Source organism: Ornithodoros turicata, chromosome 3 (assembly GCF_037126465.1).
Source record: "Ornithodoros turicata isolate Travis chromosome 3, ASM3712646v1, whole genome shotgun sequence".
NCBI lineage: Eukaryota > Metazoa > Arthropoda > Arachnida > Ixodida > Argasidae > Ornithodoros > Ornithodoros turicata.
This window is the reverse complement of record NC_088203.1, coordinates 74,416,875-74,430,164: the sequence shown is the minus strand read 5'-3', so window position 1 is coordinate 74,430,164 and position 13,290 is coordinate 74,416,875. Positions and strand designations below refer to the sequence as shown.

Genomic DNA, 13,290 nt, shown 5'->3' with positions numbered 1-13,290 from the left:
TTGCGAGGATTACATCTGTGGTAAGAAGGCCGAATAGTCCGAGGTGTTCGAATGTTCGGGTCACCAACTGTGGGAACTAGCTAGCAGGCAGCCACACAGGAGGAAGCCCAGAGGTCAACTGTTTATTCGGGCGCGTAGCGCGTGCCCACTATTGCGATGGACATCGTCGTCGTCGACGGTAGGTGGTCGCCACAGACACATTACCTTCTCTATTCGTACCAATGAAATGAAACGCATATGCTCACTATCCTGAGGCTCTGACTTTACACTCACTGAACGTGGATGTCATTGGATGTAGTTCCCAACTCAACCGGAATACTAGTACTTTCATATATAGTTTTTTTTTTGCTGTTGTTGGTAAGACAGTGATGTTGTAGTTATTCTCTAATACTTTCTATCTTGTCTATGTCTCTAACTGTATTGTCAACTGAAGCAGAGTTGTAAGGGCAATAAAACAACTGAATAAGTGGGTGTAGAGCTTTTATAACCCATAAACATCAACACAGAAAAGATGCAGGAGACAACTGTAAAACCTGTGTCTGACCAACAGTAGAAATACAGTCGACCGCCGTTTATCCAGACGGTGCCGTTCCCGGCGAAATCGTCCGGATACCAGGGCATCCGGATAAATGAAACGACCGAATAGAAACGTCCTACAGAGCAAGGTTTAATTAAAACACAGAAATCTCGTCAATGACAGCTGTAACATAGTAGTGTAGGCACTCGATTCCTGCAAACTTTTGCTAATTGCGTAGAGTTGAGCCACGCTGTTGCGCTGCTCGAAGAATGTCAGTGCGGACGCAAAGTGTCCATGTCGGAGCCTTGTTTCTCACTGGCGTCATCGGCACCGTCTTGCTGCACATAATCGGAGGCAACAGCAGCAATCACACTCACACCGTCATCAGCCATAGCTGCACATGCGTCATCATCCTTGTCAACGTCAACGTAGTCAGAAACCGCAGCATCATCTACGGCAGTCGCAGTGAGCCTCGGCGTCAGGGATCGCAGCTCAGCTAGGGGAATGTCTTCATCGGCCAACGGGCCGTAAGCTGCAAGCCCTCGGGTTGGAGTTTTCCCCTCTAGAACCGGACAGTTGCTGGAGATATTTCCAAATGACTCGACTGGTCAACGTGACCCAACGCACACAAATAGAAAAGGGGGCCACCGTGCACGGTTGTCTCCCCTTCGGAGGAATGTAGGTCCCTGACGTGTGATGGGAATAACACCAACACAGCGAAAAGAGTGACGAAGCGGGGTCAGAGTCTCATCTTACTCACGGTAGTCCGGATAACTGAAGCAGGATTACAAGAATTTTCGACTTTCGTTCCTTGGAATTCTTGTCCGAGTTCGGAAGCTGAAGTCCGGATAAACGAGAACAAAATACATGGAGGAAAATCTGTTCCCGTGCCTTTTGTCCGGATACCGCGGGATCCGGATAAATGAAGTCCAGATAAACGGGGGTCGACTGTACTAGCATCCAGCGAACGATATCGCTAGCGAACTAATGCAACCAATTATATCGACTTTATATATTTGCTCATTGAATGGAATGTCGATTTAATTATTCATTCACACATGAAAAAAAGAAATGGAAAACCCCAGGTCTCCCAATTTCAACAAATCCGCAGAGCGAATGATAACACGCGGTCGGCTGTGATGTACTTCATCGGCTGTCTAGATTTCAGTTCAGTGCAGTTGCATCTATATTTCAGGGACTTTTAGTGCACAATTACCCGCACTTTAGTGAACACAGTGTGTACACGGTATTAAAAACTGTGTTGCCAACAAGCGCAAACCAATAAAAGAGCAGGCACAAAGCAATCTTTGTGGGAAGCACTGGCTGTGCTGTCTGAGGTTTTCCCTGGGTCTACCGAAGACTTTCCAGACGAATGTCGGCACAGTTCTCCCTGAAGTCAGCCCAGGTAGGATACTAACCCCTCTGTCCCATACTCCTTCCATCTGTCCTTTCTCCATCTGTCCGCACTCCTGTACGTCGCTCATAGCCACAGTTGCTTCACGGTGCTAACACGAAAAGAAAAAAAAAGTAAAAAAATGTAGGGTGGCATTCATAAGGCTGACAGTCATAAGGCAGAATTACCAGAAGGCCAAAACTGAAAATGCCGAAAAATCAATATACTGAACAATCCCACGGCCAAAAATTCAGAAAATCGAGCTATCAGAAGACCGAAAAGTCAGAAAACTGATTTATCGAAAGGCCGAAAAATAAAGAACTCAAGATACGGAAACTGTTATTCCAAGTGCAATTAAAAATTAGCTCTTAAGTAGGATAAATTAGCAAATTAGCAAATTAAGTAGGATAAACTTCTTGTGAATTAATACAGCAAATAAATTATTTCGCCGAACCTCGCGTTAATAACGTGCTTTCGATCACTTGGGAGGAGGAGGAAACATACGAACCACTGTGTTATTGTACACAACGGCACTACGCTAAAATGAAAAATTATGAGCTATCCGACGACAATTCCCATTTTCATCCCATTTTCAACAACAGCTTCAACTGAGGACATTCCTAGAACTAGTTCCGTATCATCAGCTCCGACTCAAAACCGCACCTAATTGTTCCGCCTTTCAATAAGTAGGGTGAGCAGCTGAGTGAATGACCTGGGACAAGTGAATTGTCATTCTGGAAGAAATCAAATATGTGCTCCTGTGTCAGGGGACCAGCATGGTCATTATACACTTGTTGAAACTGAATGTTACAGAAAGTTGCAGGCGAAGCAAAAAAAAAAAGAAAAGAAAAAAAAAAAACACAAAACCTACAGATCTTGTCATAGAGATCCTATGCAAGTTTATTTTGTAGAGCAAGCGATTCAGACGGTTACTTGTTCAATTCACGTTCGGGAACTCACAAATGCAGAGAAACACAATCTCCTCTACAGTTCATTCAGTGGCTTGCCATTCACCCACCAAACACTTTCTTTTCGTAGTACACATGTTGCAGATTATTATTTTTATTTTTTTATCTTCTCTGGCTAGTTTATTTCCGAGCACGAAATGCTATGCGTTCCAGTTATTTGATTTCTAATACAACAGCCACAAAACTTTTTCATAATCTACACCATCCCATTCAGTGGTCATTCACTGGGGTGTTCACCCTGTGTCTCTTTGGCCTTTCCACTGCCAGCCTTCTGCTGTTTGGCCTTCTGACAGTTCGGCGTTATGATTTTTCAGTCTTTTGGCTTTCGGCCTTCTGATAGTTTGCCGTTACGATTTTCCGGGCTTTTGGCTTTCGGCCTTCTAATAGTTCGACGTTATGATTTTTCGGCCTTTTGGTCGGCCGAAAAATACAGGAGCATCATTGTGAACAACTGAGGGAACAGATCATACACGATCAAGTGCTATGTTTGCCCTCTTTATTTGTTGAAATTGGGACAGAGGCTTTTTTAATGAACATTGATTTTAATGAAAAATAAAAGCTGCAAGCCATTGAACGACAAATATAAAAGTGGTTACATTCGCTGCGCCGCTTGTCTTGTGCAGATTGCATCTGTTCTTTCTGTTCCTCTCTCCCTCTATATTATTGTGGTGACAGTGATTCACGTCTTCTGGAAGACCACTGACCCATCAATCCATGAAAAACACCCAAAAAGGGCACAATCCGATATTGGTAGAACTCTAGAGCTGACCTGCTTTGTTATACAATATGCCGACCCCGGAGTATGGACCACAGGGTTTATGGCCTTCTCTATGGGCTCCCTTGTCACACAAACCAGTCGTCTCGTATTGCCTGCGGCTTATCTGCCAGTACAGCTTATCTGCCAGAAAATTTTCAAAACGTTCCTAAAAACGCGTCCTGCGGCTTATCTGCGGTGCGGCTTATATGCGTGAAATTACGGTACAGACAACTCGGCAAGATTAGGAAGCAATTCTCCAACAAAAAATAAATCTTGACTATGACACGAGCCATTTGATCGAACGCGGGACATCTGGTCGAAAGCCATTTGATCAAAAGCCTTCTGATCGAAACAGCAGTGGTCACGTGATTGATTTTTCTTATTGGTTCACCTGGAGCGACGATGAAAAAGAAAAAAAGAAACAAAGAGGAAAACGAAGAAAGCTGCAGCTGTAAATGGAGGAAGGAACATTTATCTGTGTGTAATCCACTTGCTCGTAAACACATTCCTCATGCTAACCCCCTTTTTCGCACCCAGAAAGCGGTCCAAGGGCCCGGTTGTTCACCATAGCCCATTCGGCAACTTGATAGGTTTTCGCGCTCTGACACATAGTGACTAAACAGGCCTAGGGTTCTTTGTTTTCAGGTTAAACTCAATTTTTCACGATAGTTCCCCTCCGAACAAATTTTCAAGAATTCGGGTAAATCCCGATATCTACAAGAAATCCTTGCAGTCCTTCAACTTGTCGCTCGGGGTAAACTGTCCGAAAAGTGAATCATAATATCAGCAAAGAGAGCTATTTGTGACAACCTATTTGTCCTCCTTTTATAATCCCCTGCCGCAGGAGTTCATAGGCGAGCTGTTATGGAGCTCGGCCCAGTGTTTCAATATTAGGGTCATTCACTGCTCCAGTTCCGAGCACAAATATATAAAGATTCTTGTCTCTCGTCCCAGTGTCACACCAGCAGCTTGTTTCATATGACTTTCGTTTCACCTGAAAAATTCCTCGATGACATATCAAACAGAGATAGAGATCGTAGCACCCGATTTTTCCATCCCGAATTTGAAAAATCATAAAACCCAAAAACGAATAACCCTAAACATGCCATACATGTCTTTCATCCCTAATCCCCAACCCTTTTTCCAAGTAATAACTGATAAATACTGATATCAAGTAATAAATATTAATGAGTTATATATTTATTACTTAAATAAATTAAGTAATAAATATTTTTGACAAATAAATAAATGACATCTCTGGATTATGCTCACTGAGTGATACTCCTATATCGCATATCATATCTCCTGTATCGTATTTTCCTATTCTTGTTCAGACACAGACTTTGCAGTTGTTCTCTAATACAACGCAAAAACAGCGCAGAGACGGGACACGAAGAAGAAAGAAGTGCACACACAGAGCACTGACTAGCAACTGAAGCTTTACTTTCATTACGTTTTTACGTAGTTATGTACCAATTTGCCCAAATCTCCACCTATTCTCTAGTACTTTCTATCTCGATGAGCCATATCTTCAGCAGAAGCGGAGTTGTACGCCATGAAACAAAAAATAAATCGACATAAAAAAGATGCAGGGGACAACTCTCAAATCTGTGCGTGGCTAGCTGTAGAAAAATACTAACATCCACAGGGCGATATCACTAGCGAACTAGTGCAGCGAATTATATTGATTTTTTAGCGATTTCTCGATTATAACACTCGATTGGCTGTGATGTGCTTCCTCGGCTATCTGCAGCTATGCCCTTGTATTTTTGACACCGCAGGTGCTTGCAGTACCATTTTTTCCGTCAACACAACCAGGGACCACTTTTCGAGATCGGGGATTTCGCAACCGGGAACATCGAGGTCCTCCTGAAAGCTTCAGAGGTTCGGAACTATTTGAGGCATGCACTCTAAGCAAAAAGAACAGAAAACTGCGAATTATTATTATGGGAAGCGACGGTAGTATTTCTAAGAACTTCAGCATTACGAAGATTACAGGACAGTTTTGTTGAATGTTACTGGAATGGCTGTAAAGCCCCGCTTGCACTAACCGGAAATACGAGAGATTCTTGTTAGCCTTATGAGGCAGTTCAAACAGTTCCTGAACTTGCACAAACTGGAACCGGCAAAATCGGGCAAATTGATGTTTCACGTGAAGCTAATAAATGCTCACACCGTGCGCAAAGAGAGAGAAAAAAAGCAGAGGGTTGTTGGTCTCAGTGTCTTTTCTCTTTACATTACACAGGCCATGACTATGCAGGCGCAGAAGATAATCCCTTTACGAGCAGCTAAGCAACCTTTTGTACTGGTCTCCAAGGGCATGCTATGCCATCCTAAGTCAGTGTGCCATCAAAGTAAAGAGGAGAGAGAGAGAAAGAGGATGCAGGAACCAGCATGATGTCATCCACACCCCCACGCCACCCATACGAGCACTATTGGCACCCGCCAGCACTATGCTGCGCGTGCGTAGCGCTTGCTAGGCAGGTGGATACGGTCCGCGCAGTTTTTCCTGTGCAACAGCAGATGGCGCCACAGAGTGACATGGTTCATTGGGCTTTCGGTCGGTGTGTGTATGTACTCATATTTCATGCTTTTTTCTAAAATCGAAAACTGGTAGACATATAAATTTCGTGTGTATCGATCCCTGAAATATTTTGAGAGAAATTAAATCGGAAGTTTTTTTAGAAATGGCTACAGAAATTTAATAAAAACCTGTTCAGAGAGGGACGAGGAAAATTGTGTACTTTTTCACATTCGTGACGTCGCCTTAAAATACATACGACATGTATCGGCAATGTTTATGCGTTATTTAATTCATCTTGTCTTCCTCCTTAGAGTGAAACCACGCGCGTTTAAATCTGCGCAGTGGTTGTCGAGAAAAAGCATAAAATATGTTCTGTAGGAAATACATTGGGACATAGAGCTGGTATGCCCGCTTAATTGGGTTATTGCTTTTTTTTCAAATTTTCTTTCTTTCTGAGAAAGTCGCTTTCTCAAAGCTTCCTCAGAGGGATGGCAGAGCTCAAAGACCTCCTCACTATGAAAACTCCCAAATTTTGCAGGCTGCAGTCTTAGAGACTGACAGAAGGAGACATACTCACGTGGGTGTCACAGAAGTTGGCCCTCTGTGTCCATCCGTAGTGTTGACTTTCTCCGAAGTTTCCAAAGTGAGTCAGTTGTCGTTCAACATAATCATCCAATGAGTGAAATATGATTACGATGGACGGTGACCTTTTTACTTCACCACACTTTTCTTTAGAGGTCTTGTACTTCGCAGTCCGTTAGCGCACTAAAATGAGATAAAAACCACATTACAGGAATGATGGTGAGTGGGGGGTTGAGTGGGTGTAGTGCCCTGCATTTTAGGGTTGAACCTGGTAAAGCCTGTTTTCACTCCCACCTATCCCCAAACACACTCCTTTGATTTGCATCCTTGGCAGGTGTGATAAAGCCTGAAAACAGCCGGAAACGAAACTCTCTGAAGTGCAAATTCAATCACCCATGTTGCCACTGAAGAATGATAAAGACATCACACTCAGCACTGAAGGTCTGGTCTTTAACGTGGTATCACTCAATTTGAAGTGTTTTACAGCTGCTCACACGCGTGGATTACACATACTGCAGAACAGGACGTTACCTAAGGATACGAATGAGGAACATAATATAAAATAATTTCAGTTTTATGTCATCATTTCATAAATGGAATATGTCATTCCAAGTATAAAACTGTATGCCGCAATTTAAACCCAGGTCACCTCCCAGCCACGGTGCGGTAAGCTTATCTTATCCAGTAAGCCATGGGAACTGGTACCATTCCTTAAGTGCCTTATACCCCTGTCACACGGCAAACTGAATGTCATTCCCAGCGAATGATATTCGCACTGAACGACATTTGTTTCGTGTCACACAATGAAATCAAATGGCAATACATGCGAATGATGTTCTCCCAGCGAATGAGTTCGAGGAACTCATTTGCTTTTCCCTCTCGCACCGACAGCGTACCCTCGCAGTAGAGAGGTAGCAAAGACAACCACGATAAACCTTTTGAAGAAATGAAAGACGAATGAAAAGTTGTACTCCAATATTTTATCACGAATTTGATCACTTTTGATACCAAGGTAGAAAGGCCAAAGACTGTTTTTCGGAGAACTACCCTCGTTCCCAGTCACCATGATGCCAAGTGCGGTGCAGATAGGCTTTTTAGTTGTCTTTGCTTGTGGTACTCAGCCATAAATGTCTTTGAAGAACCAACGATTTTGTGAAATAATCTAATGTTTCGATAGTTTCGAGCAAAAGAAATAAAAATATAACTAAAATACCTGTATAATGCTTCATATGTTCAGGCCTGATGTCTTAATTATCGTCACTGACGTCATTTGCGAATGACATTCTGTTTCTTCGTGTAGCTCGATGTAAGACAAGCGAATGATGTTTGGTGCAACTGTCATTTGCTGGGTATGCCATTCGGTTTGCCATGTGACAGGGGAATTAAAGGGACGGTTGCATCCGGAAACCCATCTATGTGCTTAGATATTAAATAAACTGATTTGAAGATCGGCACTGCTTCCACAGCTGCAGAGGCTCCGGAGGCACAATGTCGACCTCTAAGTGGAGGGGCACGAGGGCGGCGCTCGGAGGAAAAAGGCGTCGTCCAGACAACCTAGTAAACCCTGTGGAAACCCACGTGCTAGGCATCTGTCGTGGAGTTCCTTGTTCCAGTTTTAGTTTGTCACGATTCTGTTCACTTGTAGGGAATACAGATATGCTTGTGCACATGCAGTTCGGGATGCAGAGGGATGGGAGATATATTTCTATTTCCTTCGCTTTTTCCATTTTGTGGGGTTCATTCATCTAGGGGCTCATTATGGTAGCAGCAGAAGTTGTGTCATGATTAATTCAGTTTCTCCTTTTTTTTTGTTACGTTCAACGTCAAAATCAAAACCCCGTTTCCCTATGGGCTGGTGCGAAAGCTTGCGTCCTCTTTTCTTTCATTTCGTTTCGCAAAAATTACAGTCAAAGTGGAACATTTTCTATATTTCAAATGGTTGTGGTGTTCAGCCGCCACGTCGCAGCTCTGCACTCAAGGGTACGTCCAGCATTGTCCTGCATTGGCGTATGTTCATTGCATGTTCGACAGGCCGTACTTCATAGGCGGAGAGTTTTCCATCTGCTGGATGTGGCTGGGGCACAACCTCCCTGTTTCAGGCACGAAGGTCCAACAGGGTGTTTGGTATTCTGTGCATCAGGCAAATTTTCACGATATTGTGATGGTCATTCGCATCAAGCATGCTATGTTTCGGATATCCCTCATGATGTTCACCTTGAGTGTCTGCTGGGTAGACTTCTCAGAGAGGGCCTGCCCCCCATCCCCCCACAGGAAATCGCTGTGTGGGGGATGAGGGGGCTCAAGCCCTGAAGCCTTCACGCAGTCGTCAATAATGCCGTAGTTTGCCTAAGTTGCTTTCTGTACCGTTATCATGACAGGCAGCTTTCGTATTTTAGTCAGTGACGCAGTGCGGCCTTCAGCGGTGTAATTTAAGACCTGCTGCGCAAGTTATCCTTCTTATGTGCTCTTACAGAATGAGGCTTTATTTTACCGTGTGATCCCTAATAGAGTGCTAAAATCTTGTCAAATATGCATTCAATGCCCTGCTTTCATACAAAGAATGAGGAAAAACACTGCATATATTGCACTGCATATATACTACATACATTTCTAGTGCATAGTTGCATGCGTATCTCCAGAGTTCTTAGTGCGTATTTATCTGCAACGATAATAATTCAGAATAATTTGCTGCGTTATGTTGCGAGACAATGATGATCATGAGCGACATCACAGTGGTCGGTCTGTGGATTGATTTTGCCCACCAGAGGTCTCTCTAACATACAACGAACCCTTGGCACAATGGCACACCATATTTACGTCCCTCACGGGACGATGCACGTGAGAGCAACTTTTACCTCACCACCAAGTTGCTGATACCCTCAGTCTGGTTTGAACCCCAAACACCTCGAGGCTGGCTTCCAGCTGTGCAATTTTTAGAGGCACGTAAGGCAGAGGTTAGACTAGATAAATAAAAACAGGACTGAAGGCGCACTGCGTACACATATTCACAGACTATATGTACTCAACTCAACATACATTGCTGGGCTTTGTCGAACAATAACACTGTTATGCTTGTAGGCTACAACGTTCATTAGAACAAATGTTATTTATTAAATATAGAAGGTAATTATTCAGGTCTAAATCTGAAAAGTTATTTTTGATGTGACCAACAAAGTTCATTTTACTTCAAAGCAGTAGTTGTAGAAGACATTATTAAGAGGTAAATAAAATACATGACCTGTGTCTGAAGGAGTACACACCACAAAAGTATGTTGTACATAACGAAGAGTGTCAGCTGTTTCGAGAATGTATTTCCTCGAAATATGCTAGTGTGTGTGCACTAATAATGGTATCTGGTATTTGACCCGCTACTGACACTGTTCATGTACGAATGCAAGTAAAGTGTATACAGGGTGTCCATGCTAAGTGTGAACAGATTTTTCAAAAATACAGGGTGTGTGCAGAAAAACATGACCCGCATTTTTACATGTAACTCGTTGTCTACTTAGCCGAGGAACTTCCGGTGGCGCAAGACGGCGTATTTATGCGTGCGAAAGCTACAGAAAAATCCTGGAAGCCATACTCAGTGTAAAAAAATTACTGAGCGCGAAAACATGGGCTTCCATGCATTAGAATAGGGCGGTCATGACAGTGCATGGTAGTGCATTTCGGTCTCATGAGAGTTATGTGCAGGCACCGCTAGGGGTACTGCCGATGAGCATCCATGTGGGACATCGTTTCGATTTATGCACCGATAGCTCCCCTAGCGGTACTTGAACACAACTCTCCTACGTGCACCACGTTGCCCTTTCACATACACCCTATTGTCCACCATGTTGCCCTATTCTGATGCACGGAAGCCGACGTTTTCGTTGTTCCGTTTATTTTTTAAGCTGGGTATGGCTTCCACAATTTTTCTACAGGTTTCGCACGCATAAATGCGCCGTCGTGCGCCACCGGAAGTTCCTCGGCTAAGTAGAAAACGAGTTACATGTAAAAATGCGGGTCATGTTTTTCTGCACACACCCTGTATATATAACACTTTTTCCAAGATGAAATCAATTGCAATATAGCATATGCTGAAGGGCACTCCCTAGCAGGGCATTAGCAAAGTCCAAAGGCAATGTCTTAATTAACTTTCATTAATTAACTTTTTAATTATAAAAGATACAAAGTTGTCCCAATGAGAACATCTGTTCCGTTCGGTCACCTGATATCGTAGCCGTTTTCAGAACAAAAATCCGTTCGATAGATCGCCCGTAAAAAATTCGTGAAGGAACGCCATTTCTTTCGTTATTTTGTTCATTGCGCTTCTTAGAAGACGCGTATTTCCTTCATCCCCGACGGGAGAGGGGGAAGGAGCACAGTGCCGCCTCATGCGTCGAAGATGAGCTTTAACTTGCGGAAACAAAACAAAAACAAATGTATCGGGTGACTCTATCGGAACTGGCCTTATCTTGGGATGCATTTTCTGTTTCCTTTTAATCTTTTTCCAGGACGCGAGGCGATAGTGTGCTCTTTCTCCCTCTCACATTGGGGGTGAAAGAAAGACGCGTCTTCTAAGAAGCGCAATTAACAAAACAAAGAAAAAATGGCGTTCCTTCACGAATTTTTTGCGGGCGATCTATCGAACGGATTTTTGTTCTGAAAACGGCTACGATATCAGGTGACCGAAAGGAACAGATGTTCTCATTGGGACAACTTTGTAGCTTTTATAATTAAAAAGTTAATTAATGAAAGTTAATTAAGACATTGCCTTTGGACTTTGCTAATGCCCTGCTAGGGAGTGCCCTTTAGCATATGCTATATTGCAATTGATTTCATCTTGGAAAAAGTGTTATATATATTTTTAAAAATTCTGTTCACACTTAGCGTGGACACCCTGTATAGACTTCAACAGCTGAATATCAGCCATTATAATTGACATGTTCATTAAAACCTTGTTTATCAAGTTTGTACTGCTTGCGACACGGTTGTTTGAAATCGCCTGACGTAGTTCTGCAGCAAATATCCCTTGGCTGCCATCGAAGACGTTGTGCCAATATTGTGTTTAAAGGCGGACCATATGCTGAAAATGTTTCGTACTTGAAATAAATGATCTTGCACCACCTTGAGAGAGAAAGAGCTTGAGATTTTGAGATGGGGTAAACCAAGGAGTGCTGATTTAAGACAACCGCACTGCATGCAGTACATGAAATAACTTGCAAAGATGCCTCTGTACCATAAAATAATGTTACAAATTCAAGATGACATAACAGATGCAAACTCAACAAATTCATCATTATCCCATTACTGGATTATGTGTCAGAAGATGATGACTGGTTTTTCTTTTTTCTTTTTTTTGGCACACAGACAACTACGGTCATAGTGAGCCAAAACTGTGGTGAAATTGCAACTACTTAGAAATAAATATGATGCCAGTTAAAAGACACGATAGACAAAATTATAACGCTTGAACTACAAATAGTTAGGAAACACACTTTCAAAGGTTACTGCTAGTTGGCATTTACATTAGTGAGTTAGTGAGCATGCTAAGTTAAGCGTAAGCCAATTCGAAAACAAAAAAAGAAAAACGGATGCTAAACCTCAGGAGGATATCCTTGGGGCCCTTATCACGAAAATCTTAACAATATGAGCCCAAAGGCCCACCAAATCCAACTCCAGGATATGGTTGGATTGGCAACCGAAGTGCAATTCAAAGGTACACGTCAGGCAAAGTGTTACCCCATTTGATTGATGGCTTTTGTTCCCAGGCAGAATCGCTAAAAAGAAGAGAGAGCAGGGGCCACTGAAAGGACTGAAAGTGAGCGTGAAGTGGAAACAGGAGACTTAAAAAATGGCAATATGAGCTATACATCAGTATCTTTGCGCAGACTACTGAACATTCTCCATGCACAGCCGTGCTGACAGTTAAAGTTGACATTTGCGCGATAGTCCAATGTTTCCTCTACCCAGCTATCCCAAAGCGAGAAAATGTACTGGCACTCACTTCTGCTAGTTTAGTTTCCACATTCTGTTCCGTTTGGAAATCTGGCAAAAGATTTCCGTGCACTCTGATCTCCCGAAGCATAAAAGGACGGGCAAAAAACTTCGGCCTAATCTGGCTTATGTGCGACGACACGGAGGACGCGCAACGTTCTAGAAAAGTGTAACAGTTTGACATACACCCAAATTGCATTGTGAGGTTCTAGAAAGCTCCGCACACAGTTCATCACGTTCTTACAACACAGATGTGACACACCGTAATTCTTTCACAGCACTTCGGTGCAAAAGCGAACTTCGCGCACATGGACAGAAACGCCATGCCTTCCACAACGACCCGCACGCCGGATTAGACTTTGGATTGGATCCCAAACAAAGTCACATCCACAGAACCTCTGAACTTGCAGTCTCCAAGCCAAGTAGTGTTGAGGGTGGTTCCGGTTTCGGTCTTAGAGATATGCAGAGATATGCGCCACGCCGCTGCCGCCGAGTTCCTTGAATCGCTATGCCGCTGGTTCGGCTGGTCGGCGCGCCGCTGTCGATGAACGAAATTTTAATTTTTTCCTG

General features: G+C 43.2%; 1 long non-coding RNA gene across 1 annotated transcript in view; it reads right to left on the bottom strand.

The window, feature by feature from the left end:
• LOC135387340 (uncharacterized) overlaps nucleotides 1–13,048 on the bottom strand; it is a 122,403-nt gene extending 109,355 nt beyond the window's left edge. The window contains exons 1-2 of the long non-coding RNA XR_010421057.1: nucleotides 12,731–13,048; nucleotides 6,737–6,924 (exon numbers count right to left, since the gene is read on the bottom strand). This is a non-coding gene — a long non-coding RNA (uncharacterized LOC135387340). The remainder of the gene's footprint in view (nucleotides 1–6,736; nucleotides 6,925–12,730) is intronic.
• Between the last annotated feature and the right edge of the window lie 242 nt (nucleotides 13,049–13,290).